Raw genomic sequence first — 7,283 nt, forward strand, 5'->3', positions numbered from 1 at the left:
AGCCTGGAAGGCTACAGTCCACGGGGGTCGCAAAGAGTCAGACACGACTGAGTTACTTCCCTTCCACTTTCGCTTAAGGACAGCAGAGCAAAAATGATATACAATACCACTTGTAAAATACATATCTTGTGCTGACCATGAGCCAGTCACTGATTATGCCATGTTATCTTTGGTATCACGGTGACAGTGCAGTGGTGATCATCATGATCATGATTTCATATTTTCAAGGAGATAATTTCTATAATGAAGATATTCTGCTGTCTACCAGTATCTAATGGAATATAATGTAACTATGAATGCACTAAGGTACATATTGTGTATTTCCATTTTTAAAAAATTTTATTTGTATCTCTTCCTTCACCCATACAATCCTAATGTAGACACCCATTCATTTCAGCAGGGATGATTTCAGAAATCACTTTATATCCATTACCTCTTTTCCCTTTGTTCTCATTTTCTTGCTTACAAATATTAGATCAGGTGTCATTGACCTAGAATGCATAACGAATAATTTCTTCTTCTGAAGAGTTTATAAAGCGATGTAGTAAAATAGCCAGACATTAAACTAAAGCTGCATTTTTTCCTCTTCATTATTTGAAAGGAGAAAATGAAACTATGATGATGAACATGTAACTTTATTGTTCAAATAAAGAATTGTAGGTATTTGTTGACATCTCCTAACTAAAATTTCAATCTTCATTAGGCTCCATAATCTGACACTTATTTGATAAGTCCGTTTTAATTATCATGGTTTTCACATAATGATGATTGTTGATGAGTTTCCTTGAAAGAGAGGAGGCAGATGTATAAGTGATCATTGGCACTGAGGACCATGAGTTGCCTCTCTTTTGAAGGTTACAAAAAGGACTGTCATGGGCTGACATCACTATACCTAAGTGGAAACTTAGAAGGCTCCACCATCAGTCCAGAATAACTTCTCTGTAATGGACATACGTGGAGAAGGAAATGGCAATCCACTCCAGTGCTCTTGCCTGGAGAATCCCAGGGACGGGGGAGCCTGGTGGACTGCCATCTATGGGTTCGAAAAGAGTCGGACACGACTTAGCACTTAGCAATCGAGATACGATGCGGTTCTGAGAAGCAGATGTAGTTGTAGTAGCCAACTCCTCAACGTGGCCATTTACCTGAGTGTAGCTGCCATGTGAGTGCCACTTAAAAATGCTCAACTGTTTAAAAGAGCAGGTTGATCACCCACAATTTGTTCTATTTGGCTAACTGATGTTGATGATGGAGAAGGTAAGTCACACAGAGCTAGAGCTCTTGTATTAGCGACTATCTGGCTGGTGTGAGGCTTTTGCATGAAAGACACAGTTAAACTGGTGGAGGCTGAAAATGTATTCTCTCCACTAGTTTCAGGAAGAAAATCTGCATTACGATGTTTCATCTACATCTACATGTTTCTTCTTGTAATCTCGAACTAATGAAGATATTGGAAACACATTGTTAATCCCAATTCTTCTTTTTATTCTTACTAAAAGTTGAGGATAGCCTCTTTTGAAATTTGGATTATAATAGATCTGTAACTAAAGACAAATGATACAATTATTTAGTTTCTTTATAAACCAAGGTAAAATTGCCATAAAACTAGGCTATAAAAGTTTATTCCTTCATACAGATGGCTAACAAACATGAAAAGATGCTCGGCATCACTCATAATCAGAGAAATGCAAATCAAAACCACAATGAGGTACCATTTCACGTCAGTCAGAATGGCTGCTATTCAAAAGTCAACAAACAGTAATTGCTGAGGAGGGTGTGGAGAAAAGGGATCCATGTTACACTGTTGGTGGGAATGCAAAAAATGCAACCACTATGGAGAACAGTGTGGAGTTTCCTTACAAAACTGGAAATAGAGCTGTCATACGACCCAACAATCGCACTCCTGGGCATACACACCAAGGAAACCAGAATCGAAAGAGACACATGTACTCCAATGTTTATCACAACACAGTTTATAATAGCCAGGACATGGAGGCAACCTACATGTCCATCTGCAGACGAATGGATAAGAAAGCTGTGGTACATATACATGATAGAGTATTACTCTGCAATTACAAAGAATACACTTGAATCAGTTCTAATAAGGTGGATGAAACTGGAGCCTATTATACAGAGTGAAGTAAGGCAGAAAGAAAAACACCAATACAGTATACTAATGCATATATATGGAATTTAGAAAGATGATAACGATAACCCTGTACATGAGACAGCAAGAGACACATATGTATAGAGCAGTCTTTTGAACTCTGTGGGAGAGGGTGAGGGTGGGATGATTTGGGAGAATAGCATTGAAACATATATATTATCATATGTGCAATGAATCACCAGTCCAGGTTTGATGCATGATACAGGATGCTCGGGGCTGTTTTACTGGGATGAACTGGTGTCACGGGATATGGAGGGAGGTGGGAGGGGGGTTCAAGATGTGGAATACATGTACATCCCGGGAAGATTCATGTCAATATATAGCAAAACTAGTACAAAATGTAAAGTAATTAGCCTCCAATTACAATAAATAAATTAAAAAAAAGAAAAAAATAGTATTCCTTTAATGATACCAATTAAATTGCATCAAATAAACCACCTCCAGAGTAGTTTTAACAGCTAACGTGCTAGAAACAATTATGCTCCTCACCTAAATATATGTTGTGTATATACAGTAAATGCCACTTTAATTAGCTTCAAGACTTGTATCTTGTTTCAGGTTGATTGGAAAGTTTGTTAAACATCAAATATTACATCCTCCAGCTGTTCTCATCTTCAAAAAATAAAGTTTTTTCTACAAGTTGCTATCTCAATTTTAAATTCCGTTTTAGCTACATATGGTAACATGCTTGTTGTTTTCTTCTTCCAGAAAGTCTGATAGTGAAGCAGATCTTTGAAAAGTTTGTCACTTTTTACTAAACCCATAAAGATTAAGCTATCAAACTAAACTTTTCATATTATTGATTTCAAATATTCTGAAAGGCGCCCTTCTTTCCAAGACTTCTTTCTTGCAGAGTTCTTCATTGATCACTATACAAGTGTCACTCTCACCCCACCAAATAGATTCAAATTGATCACTTTCAACTATATTCCATAATTTTTGTGGAAAGGTGAGTGAAAGAAATTCATTCAGCTCACCTGTTTCAGAGACAGAAAATGTGTAACGTGGCCTTTTAATCACAACTTCCTCAGACAAAGCCTGAAAATCATATTCTTCAATAATAGATTGCAAAACTGAGTCCCCAGAAAGTATATAATCATACAAAGAAGATCTGACGGAGGTTGCTGAACCAGTGGATTCGTCTTTAGGAGGCGCATCTTGAATTTCTGAAAAAATATGTGCCATCTTAGAAAAATCTTTCTTCAGATACTTTTCTCATTTTTCTGATTTTACACACTGCAACTTCAAATGATGCTTGGCTGGCCTACAGAGAGAAACTCCCTAGACCATCATAGTGGTTCAAAGAGTCACTAGTCTCATAGCAATGGAAGGGGAGCTGTGACATCACAGTCACTGGTCTCCTAGAAATTGAAGGGTAGCTGTGACATCACAACGTGACTGCTTTCCTAGCAATTGAAGGGTAATGTTCAACCAGTGTTTACTTCAGCATCAACTTAAAATACAGGCTCCTTACCTAAATAGTAACCAAAACCATGAGCCTGCAAAATCTCATTCCTAAAGAATTTTTACATGGATAAGTCACATCAGTAAATCTATTTGGTTTCTGAAATAAAAGTGATTCATCACCCTTCTATACACACATTTTTAGTATTCAATACTGTGACCCAACAGAAATTGGGTCTACTCACTTCTGTGCAATAGTTTATTGGAGAACCAAGCAAGGTGTCCTAGCAGCTGGTGCTTCAAAGACCCACACTCCCCAAACACTTTCAAGGGAATGATTTTAATGACAGAGTGAGGTTGGGCATGGGGTGTGTCATCAATCTGGGGACATTCTACTAGTGGCCTGTTCCTGAGAATATTGGGAGTCGACATCATTGACGATCTGGTTCCAAATACTCTGTGGTCTAGGTACTTACATTTCAGCCTGGTTGGGGCTTTAGTATTTCTAAAACTGCTCACAGGATATTGCTCAGAATGTTATCTATGGCCCGTGAGGAGGAACTTAAGATCCTTGACTTTGCTTAATGCCTAAATCATTATTATTCTATACTGCTTGGTTATTTTCCTTTGTTTCTGGCTTTTCTAGTTTCGCTGATTAAAATTACTCTTGGAACAAGAGGAAGCCTAGAATCTCCTACTTCTCTCTCTTGGTTGTCCTACTTTTCAATCTTAAGAAGGGACTGCTTAGAACAAGGAGGAGAAGAAAGTGTTGGAATTAGAGTGGGATCATAGATGTGACTGAAAATCTCAGTTGCAGGTTCGATTTTTTTTTCAGGTTCAGCTGGGTTTTTTCCCCAGCTCTTGGAGTGTATGAGTCAACAAGTTTGTCTATTTTATAATAAGATGGAGCATGGAGTTGGAAATAATTCTGAAGCTTGGTATCAATATTTTCTGTTATGCAAGCATATCTATTTTATATAGATATTTGTATATCTATTATATATATACGCATATATATATATTTCTATAACTGTTTGTTTTTGTCACTAAACGTGGACAAACATTTGAAAATTGGTAGACATTTATTAAAAGGAAAGGGGGGTGTGATATAAGGAGCCCTCATAATTTAGATGCAGCCAAGGAAACATATTTGGAAGTATTTCCACTTATGTATATTCGATAACTGAGAAGACTTTTGAATCACTCTACTTTGGGGTTTTATTTCTTTCCATTGCTGCTTTACATAAGAGGAATTAAAAGCCATTGTACATTTTTTTTATACACACACCTATACACACATATGCACATATGTGTATATATGTCAAAATGTAATTTTAGACAACTTTATTTAGGTGGTCAAACTCTTTGCTTGCTCCCAAGATCTTAAATGAACTGTTTGGGAAGCCCAATATTACTTAACAACTTTCTGGATGAGTAATATAGATCCTATTGCTGAAAGGCTGTCCCTTAATCTAGCTGTTCTTCCACTGTTCTTTCTGTAACAGAGATGGGGTTCATACAAATGAAGACAACTTGAGCCCATAAAATCGCAACTCTCATTTACTTAGAGATATTTTTCTAAGAAAGTTGTTGTTTTCCTCACGTTGGATACAATTTTAAACATTCAAATTAATGGATAAAACAGTTGCATAGTGCACTGTGCATAGATCATAATCAGGCTCTTCTGGATAGCTGAACATTAAAATTATATGATGTGTACATTAAAATCACTTCATAATTCAGTATGTACATTTTTCTCTCAACGCTTTAAACTTCTGGTACCAAATATTTCAATAGAAATCATTGATGATCAAAATTTCTCTCCGTTCATGCCACAGGGGTTCAGCTTCCTGCTCCACTCCACATTATATCCTTATTTCTTGTCCTCCTTTGTATTTTTTCAGTTGCCACATTAGAGAAAACCTAACTAGATAACATAAACAGGATCAATATATTTTGTCAACATTTTAGAGAGTTGTCACAAAAGCATGGCACAAATGCTCCAACAGGAAACTTAAAACCAGCAGTATTATATATGATGAGTAACGGTCACCTTAGAATACTCTTAGAAAACAATTTCTTTTTCAAAACACAGAGGAGAAAACAATGGTAGAAGAATACAATAATTCTCAATGTTCATAAGAAATCATTAGCTACAGAGTTCGGTTGAATTCTCAGTATTACACAAAGTAAGATCATGGCATCTGGTCTCACTGCTCCATGGGAAATAAAGGTGGAAAAGACAGAAGCAGTGAGAGATTTCCTCTTCTGTCCCTCTACATTCAGTGTGATGGTGATGGCAGCTATAATGTTAGAAGACAGTTGCTTCCTGGAAGAAAAGCGCTCACAAATTTAGTAAGCAAGTTAAAAAGTGAAGAGTTGACTTGAACAAAGGATTTACATTGAGTCACATCTATAGTCTTTCCAGTAGACATGTACAGATGTGAGAACACCAAACTGCTCTGCTGGGGATGACTTGTGAGTGTCCATTGGATTGCAAGGAGATCAAGCCAATCAAACATAAAGGAAATCAACTCTGAAGATGCATTAGAACCACTGACACTGAAGCTGAGTCTCCAAAGCTTTGACCACCTGAGCAAAGAACTGATTCATGAGAAAAGACCCTGAATCTTAGAAAACAATGAAATCAGGAGGAGACATGGGTGAGAGAGGAGAAGGTTGTATCGATTCACTCATTCAATGGACATGATCTCAAGCAGACCCTGGACGGTGGTGAGGGCCAGAGAGGTCTTGTATGCTTCAGTCCAAGGGGTCACAAAGAGTCTGACATGGCTTTGTGACTGAATAAAAACAGTATTTCAATTATTAAAATGGATCTTCCAGGGTCTCGGTGGGGTCTCATCATGTTAGAAGAATAGGAGACTGAGTCCACTTTCTCACACACAAATCCATCAAAAGATCGATTGCACGTGGAACACCTTCCAGAAACCAATTTGTGACCGATGTTGATGGGCCCAAGAAACCGATAAAGGAAAACCAGTCTCTTAAAAAGCAGGTAAGAAAAAATAAGTAATGAAAGGGAGAAAATGTTTTTAGGGATCGAGACTCGCCTTGGAGAAGGAGTCTTAAAGGAGGAGAAATTTGCACAAAATAGGAAACCCTCTCTCATAGGTGTCAGTCGGGGAAGAAATACAACTGGAGAGAGGAAGAACAAAAACACAGATTATGCCAATAAATGTAATCACTAGCCAAGAAATGACTCAGATGCTCCCGTCCACTGTCATACATGGGGCATCGAAGGGAAGTCCGGGATGTATCAAACAAACTATGGTTAGAACCAGGCTTTAGTGCCCTGAGAACAATGTGACGAAGCTAAGGTGTCACACAAACCTAATCCATGGGGACACTAGAGACATAATTTTAGAAAGGACCTTTCCTAAGAGAAGGCTCTAAGGCCACATCTTGAACCATGGCATACTCACAGAACAGAAGATTGTGCACTAGAAAATACCAAAGGATACCATTTAAGACCCTTTCCTCCACAGAGGGAGAGAGGAAAGTGTTTGACTGCCAGAGGCAGAAGGAAATAGTCTACTAGTGTCCTGGACCCAGAGATATCACCTACCAAGCTCTAAGCTGGCTGACAGTTGCTAATGATGAATTCTTCCCTTCATGGACAGTTCACCTAGGCCAGGAACATGAAACAGCCTGTTACACTGAGGAGACACATGGCATAATTGAGACTGTGCCC

General features: G+C 38.0%; 1 pseudogene; it reads right to left on the reverse strand.

Moving 5' to 3' along the window:
* Window positions 1-689: 689 nt before the first annotated feature.
* Window positions 690-3,352, reverse strand: LOC129557930 (heat shock transcription factor, Y-linked-like; annotated as a pseudogene).
* Window positions 3,353-7,283: the final 3,931 nt, after the last annotated feature.

The sequence above is a fragment of the Moschus berezovskii genome, chromosome Y (assembly GCF_049115385.1).
Source record: "Moschus berezovskii isolate FMDL1 chromosome Y, NW_MosBer_1.0, whole genome shotgun sequence".
Classification (NCBI taxonomy): domain Eukaryota; kingdom Metazoa; phylum Chordata; class Mammalia; order Artiodactyla; family Moschidae; genus Moschus; species Moschus berezovskii.